At 36.1% G+C, this 7,380-nt stretch overlaps 1 long non-coding RNA gene across 1 annotated transcript; it reads right to left on the bottom strand.

The window, feature by feature from the left end:
• Positions 1 to 923: 923 nt before the first annotated feature.
• Positions 924 to 6,925, bottom strand: LOC311436656. The gene is made up of 5 exons (XR_014693004.1): positions 6,834 to 6,925; positions 4,063 to 4,246; positions 2,596 to 2,648; positions 2,076 to 2,172; positions 924 to 1,222 (listed from the first exon to the last, which is right to left on the bottom strand). It is a non-coding gene; the product is annotated as an uncharacterized lncRNA (long non-coding RNA).
• Between the last annotated feature and the right edge of the window lie 455 nt (positions 6,926 to 7,380).

Genomic DNA, 7,380 nt, shown 5'->3' with positions numbered 1-7,380 from the left:
TTTAGTTTATAAGGAAATTTCTAAGACCTGTAAAATATAAACTCCATGACAGCTAAGCGTACACAAACCCCAGTAATAAAAAAATAGTTCCTTTTCAATTTAGATAGTTTAGTCATTACTTTTCTTGTCTTTCCATGCTTTCCTAAAATTTCAGGATCACAGCTAGACAACACAGACACAGTTCATAAACTGTGATTGTCAGATTTGTCAGTCAGTGCATCTATTCTAATTTCTCTTGTCATTCTGAAATCCTGATACTCTCTTGCAGAAACGCAGCAATTTTTATGCCATTTCAAACTAAATTCTGTCTTATGGAAGCATAAGTGACTTCGGTGAAAGCTTCTATTGACTTTTTATTGAATATGCATGGAAAGTGACCATAAGGGCAATGCATTTATATTATTAAACAAAACCAAACCAAACCAACAACAACAAAAAACGTTTTTCTCACTTGTGCAATGTATTTCTGAAATAAAAATATTTTAAAGATAAAAACGGAATGAGAATATGAAATCAAAGCTTTATTTTTTCTTTAGAAAAAAAAAAAAAAAGTTATTTAATAGGTGCATATTATTTAACTTCCATTAGATCTTCTGCAAAATATACTTTTGATATTTATTTTCAATTCATTTGAAAAAATATGAATGGAATATTACAATATCATTTTTATGTTTTGTTTGAATCATAATTTATGAGCAATCAACAACTGAAACTTAAAATATTCTTGGATTTCAAAGCTTTGTGCAATTAAAAATGTTCTGGTAAAAATGTTCTTGTTAGTTTTTTGGTTATGTGTTGTGGCTCAGTTTAAAGAGGGGAAATACACAAATACAGGAGTTTAGGCATTGTCTTCAAATTATGATTATTTTTTAATTGTTAAATAATATCTTAACATTATGCTAGTAAGGTTTTCTTTTTTCCTCTTTTTTTTTTTTCTTTTTTTTTTTTTTCCAGAATTGCTTAAGATCAAACAGTTGTGTACTACTAGGTTTCCCAGCAACAAAATCTACTCTGCTATGAACATGCCTTTTAGCAATAGAGTTCAAAATATGAAGTCAAATGCCACAAATTGGTGTCCAAACTTTACATCTTATCATCTGCTTGTTAATAAGTCCATCCAGACAGCAAATGATAGTCTAAACATTAATAATTCATTTTTTGTTCTGCTTCATAATCCACTTCATCTTCACAGTAGACATCGCAGAGATCTTTTTTGTATTTTCTTGAAGTGTGGAAAAGACAGAATAAATAAAGGACTTAAACTATCATGTCTAAGAAAAATACAGAAACTGAAATATTGTTCTAGAACATAAATTTAAACTCTCTGAAAGTGTTTCTGTAAACTCTCTTTCCAAACCTGATGTCAGAACAAGAGGAAGAATAAAAAAATAAAAAAAATAAAAATATTATTTATAAGCTTTTTAGCTTCCTTCAGGATGGAGCTGAAAGTACAGAAGTAATTTACCTGTCTTACTTTTTTACATAATTAAATGATGATGAAGGCTTCCTGATCAGGTCTTGTCTTGAACAGCTTTTATGATTTCATGGCATTATGTGGAGTTTAGTAAAATATTCCTTCAAGTTGTGCTCTTAGAAGCTGGTGCTTAACTGGCCTAACTATTTTAATGTTTTTTTTTTTGTTTGTTTGTTTTTTTTTTTTTTTTTTCTTTTTGAAGATCAAGATCAAGTAAAACTTTTTGTTCAGACAAAATCCCACTAGTGACCAAAACTAACTTTATGACATTAAAAAGTGCATTCTAAATCCATTTATTACACTTACAGCTTGTCAAGTGTCTTTAGCAAATAGTATCTCTAAGCAAAAATCTCATACAAAATGAACTGATCCAAAGAAGGAGACATTTCTTCTACTAATAAGAACCCAAGGCACCATTTAAGTTTAGGAAACCATCACATGGTTTAAAACTATAATTTTAAGCATGAATAGAAAAGTGTTTTAAACCAATCTATTTCACTATAATATCAACTTTTTTTTTTTTTTTTTTTTTTTTTTTTTTTTTTTTTTGCTGTCCTCCTGATAATATTTACATTAAAATTTAAGCTTTATATTATCTTACTTTTGCACAGGCTAGAAGCCTTTTATGTTGATCTTGTCAGTTCTCTGGAATTTCACTGGGCAGCCTTGCTCACCTTCCCTTCTGCCATCCTGTCAAACTTTTAAAAGGAATTAAATTGCTACCATAGTAAAATACAGAATACCTGAAAGGTTAATGCAGTACAGCAAGTGCATAATATATTGTACTTGAAAAGTTTAATGTCCTATTCACAGAACAAGAATTGTAACAAGGACAAAGAATGACAGAAAATTAATCAGTTCTCATAATGAGAGCAGAAATGGTTGCTGAAAACATAATACTTTCAAAGGGCTCATTTAAAATTGCAATCCTAAGCTCCTCCTTGTATTGTGGAAGAGTAGATGATGGTCATTATCAAATGAAAACCAGCAGGTGGGGAAAAAAAATAATTAAAAAAAAAAAAAAGGAAAAACTCAGTGCTTGAAAAGTATTCATTATAAGTTATGAATCATTCTAAGATCTTGGCTATTGTGGCAGCACTTTATTTTTATAAGAAACTTACCTTTTGGTAGGTTTTATTACAGCTTAGCATTGATGGATCCTATGCATCTTACTCTGAAAAAGAATACAGACAATATCCATTTAAATATCCATGTAGTTTAACAAGAGCAAGTGCCGGGTCCCGCACCTGGGACAGGGCAACCCTGGCAATATGTACAGACTGGGCGAAGGAATGCTGGAAAGCAGCCCTGCAGAGAGGGCTCTCGGGGTTGTGGTTGACGGCAAGCTGAATATGAGCCTGCAGTGTGCCCAGGCAGCCAGGAGGGCCAACCGTATCCTGGGGTGCATCACACATGGCATTGCTAGTCGATCGAGGGAAGGGATTGTGCCGCACTACTCTGTACTGGTGCAGCCTCACCTCGAGTACTGTGTGCAGATCTGGGCACCACAGTACAAGAAGGACATTAAACTGATGGAGAGTGTCCAGAGGAGGGCGATAAAGATGGTGAAGGGCCTAGAGGGGAAGACATATGAGGAGCAGCCGATGTCACTGAGCCTGTTCAGCCTGGAGAAGAGGAGGCTGAGGGGGGACATCATCGCAGTCTACAACTTCCTCGCAAGGCTGAGTGGAGAGGCAGGTGACCTATTCTCTGTAAACACCAGTGACAGGACCCGCGGGAACGGTGTTAAGCTGAGACGGGAAGTTTAGGCTTGACATCAGGAAGAGGTTCTTCACTGAGAGGGTGGTTGCACCCTGGAACAGGCTCACTAGGGAAGTAGTCACTGCTCCAAGCCTGTCTGAATTTAAAAAGCGATTAGGCTGTATACTTAGTAAAATGGTCTGAACTTTTGGATAGACCTGTGTGGTGCCAGGAATTGGACTTGATGATCCTTATGGGTCCCTTCCAACTTGGGATATTCTATGATTCTATGATTCATTTTAAAACAGAAAAGTAGAATGAAAGTTAGAATTTTCTGTCTTTGTTTCTAAATTTGAGTAGGTGGTGGTGTAAACCCTATATATGAGAATTGGTAAAACTATGATGTTTTATGGAGTGCTTGCTTTTTCTCTCCAAAATGAGCAGAATCTGTTTGAAACTTTGGATGCATTTGAAACAACACCAGAGGTCCAAATGCAGGAGGAAAAAAAAATGTTATTCCATTAATTGTAGAGGAACAACATCACTTTACACACAAAGCTGACTTCACAAATAAAAAAACAATAATTATATTAGAATCTTAGAATTACTTCCAAAATATCTTTTACTCCTGGTCAAAGTGTTTAGTCCCTCTAAACAGTCACTCAGTAGTAGTTGCTATTTCTGAACCTGAAGGCTGAAGACACTACCAAATCTTAATGATACAATCCATTTTTCTTTAGTCTTTGTTCCTAAATTGTCAAGTCTAAACCTGGAAACTAATAAAAATATAATAATAAAAAAAAAAAAAGGAAAGAATAAAAGGCTTTATCTTTTCCAATTCGTTCACTGAATTGAACCTTCTTTGAAAGGTAGCAACTTATCTGTACCTATATTCAGTGGAAAACCACAGTGCATATGAAAAATCAGTCACTGGTTTGGTTCAGGCATTAAAAATCTTCCATCACAACTGCTTATGGCACTCCACTCCCAGTAGAGAAATAAACAAAACTGATGGTCCATTCAAGGATGTATATTCAGCATGCTGGTGTAGCTTGTGGTTTCCTGAACATCCTTTTCATCAATAATGAAAAATGAAATAACATGAATTTATCTAGCTTTTACAGTTGTTGTTGTTGTTGTTGTTGTTGTTTTGTTTTTTAAATCTATTTTGTCTACCTCTTGCCTATACTGAAGAAAGGACCAAAACAAATTTTGGGTTTCTCTACCTCTGATTCAGATTTCTAGCAATCTGCTACTCAGAAGGTTAAAGAATATACTTAAATAAGGAGAATAGTTAAATAAGAAGAATGATGGCTTTTTCACATCTCCAGCCTTGAGTGGGGAAAGGATAGAATTATACAAGTGGAAATAAGAAATTGGAACAAATGGAATTTCCCTGTCTTGCCTCTCAATTTCTATTGCAAAACTGCTTTAGCTGCCTTGAGGCAAGTGAGAAGATCCAAGCAATTAACCGTCCCTGTAAGACAAGGGAAGGCAGAACATCTTGTTTTTCAGTAAAACTGAAGAAGTAAGGTCCTCTAAATTTACAGTTTTATGCAAAAATATCTTAAAGCTGTAAACAAGGTTGAGTATTACACTTGTCATAAATGCTTACTAGTATTTAGCAAAGCCAAATCTGATCTCTGGATTTAAGGGTATTAGGTTCTGCTGGAGATAGCAAAAGAAGTTCTCTAGTCAAAATAGCATGTACAGAAACCTTGCTGTGTCTTTGTAAATGAGATTAATAAAAACCTATCCTGCTTTCCAAGATTATGTAACTTTATATAATTGCATATATCTCTTTATACAGTGTTGGCCATAAAGTCTATCTGGAGAGCTCCTAGAGTCATTTCGACTCTGTAGCAAAGTCAACTTAAAAATTTCTTGCAGCTTACATAGTCATTTTACATAGAAAAGGACATGACACATGCTGGGGACACCAATGTCTTAATGACTTTTGAAATGGGAGATCTACAGTATTGGTTGGCCACATGGTATAAACTTCTCCTGTAGTGTTTGTGTGACACGCCAATAAATTAGGATCACTTGTTAAGATTCTGTAAATCTGTAATATCTTGAAAAAAAAGCAAAGAACAGGTAAAGTATGTCTTCAAATTACAAGTTATAATCCAAAACTTCAAGAATATGAGAATGGAAAAAAGCACTTTGTCCCTATATGAATAGGGACATGAATAAACTGAAGTATAACTACTGGAAGAGTAAAATTTGTCTAATTTTCCCTGCAGTACTGCTGTAATGCTTCCCACATACACTTTGACTAGTTTGGTGAAGGAATTGTATCAAATGAGTATAAAGCCATCCTAAGATGGATGTACTGTTCGCTGAGTAAAAAGCTGGCTGGATGTTAATCTGCCTGAGGATAGGAAGGCTGTGCAGAGGGATCTGGATAATCTAGATCTGTGGGACACATCCAATAGTATGGATTTCAACAAAGTTAAATGCCAGGTGCTACATTTGGGACATAACAACCTAATGGAGCAATATAGGCTTAGGGAAGAGTGGCTGGAAAGTTCAACTAAAATGACTATATTTTGTCTTCTTTTTATGAATTATGATTTTCAGATCAAAATTTTATATTGAAAATGAATATATATATATATATTATATATATATGTATATATATATATCGAGAGAGAAAGAGAGAGAGAGAGAGTTACAGTACCACTATCTTTAATACAAAAGGTTTAATTGTGACATTATTGGACAGGTGCTGGAGTAGAAAATGCAATGGTTCAGTTGTAATTCATGTACTGAGCCAGTTTTTTATAGTGTGTAGATTAATGACATAGTCTTGGGAAAGTACTTTTTGTTCTGATGTAAAGAGAAATAACAGCAAAAAGTAGTGTCTTATTTGAAAGAATGTTCTTAAGAAAATGAAGGATCCAAAAGCATTTGTGACGCAAATTCCACAGATTCTGGAGGGATAAAGAAAAGGGGTTAGACAAAAGGGTAAAGATAACAGTAGTCATTTCTTATTAAAAATTTTTAGGAAATTTGAATCATAGCCAAGATTTAAAAAAAAAAAAAAAAAAAAAAAGAGCTGGAGGAGGCCACTGGAAGTAATCTGGTCCAACACTCTGGTTATTGAGGACTAACTAGAAAGTGGGACCAAGTAGTGTGGAGCCTTGAACTGCTTGTCTGTCAATATATAGAAAAAGGGAGATAGCACAACCTCTTCGGGTACTTGCTCTGTGGCTTCACTCTCCTCATGGTGTAGCCACTCTATTACAAAGACAGTCTCTTGTAGATGCAGAACCTGGGGATAAGAGGCAATGGTCACAAATTGCACTGGGAGAAGTTTGAGTGGGCCCATGCAAACCTTATGAAGTTCAACAAGGCCAAGTGCAAGGTCCAGCACCTGTACTGGGGCAATCTCAAACACAAACACAGGCTGGCTGAAGAATGCATTGATAGCAACCCTGAGAAGGACTTGGAAGGGTTGGCTGATGAAAAACTCAACATAAGCTGGGAATGTGTGCTTGCAGTCCAGAAAGCCAACTGTGTCCTGGGCTGCATCAAAAGAAGTGTGGCGAAAAGGTTGAAGGAGGTGATTGTTCCCCTCTACTCTGCTATCATGAGACACCACCTAGAGTACTGAGTTCAGCTCTGGGGCCCCCAGCATAAGAATGACACAGACCTGTTGGAGTGAGTCCAGAGGAGGGGTACGAGGGTGATCAGAGGGAGGGCTGAGGGAGTTGCAGTTGTTCATACCAGAGAAGAGAAAATTCTGGCTCCCCAGAGGCCTTCTTATAATAGCCTTCCAGCACCAAAAGGGGGCCTATAGCATAGCTGTTATTAAAAGGTTCCCAGGCATAGCAAAGCAAGATGAAAAAGAGTAGAGCAAACAGCAGAAGGTAAAACCGCTAATGAGCACTGGAGTCAGTAAAGCAAGCAAGCCCTGTGGCAAACACAGGAGCCTTCCAACTAGCAACAGCTATAACATCTATAAATTTGGTCTAGCAAACTCCACACTGCAACCAAACCTGTCACCATCTTGAACACTTTGAGTCTCCTATTCAGTACCAAAAAGGACTGTTGTGGTTTAGCCCCAGCAGGCAGCTCAACACCACACAGCAGCTCACTCACTCTTCCCAGGTGGGAAGGGCAAGAAAATTGGAAAGGTAAAAGGGTAAGAACTCATGGGTTGAAATAAAGACAGTTCACTAGGGAAAGCAAAAGCCTCA

This window comes from Aythya ferina (assembly GCF_964211825.1).
Source record: "Aythya ferina genome assembly, chromosome: 4".
NCBI lineage: Eukaryota > Metazoa > Chordata > Aves > Anseriformes > Anatidae > Aythya > Aythya ferina.
This window is presented reverse-complemented; position numbering and strand designations above follow the sequence as displayed.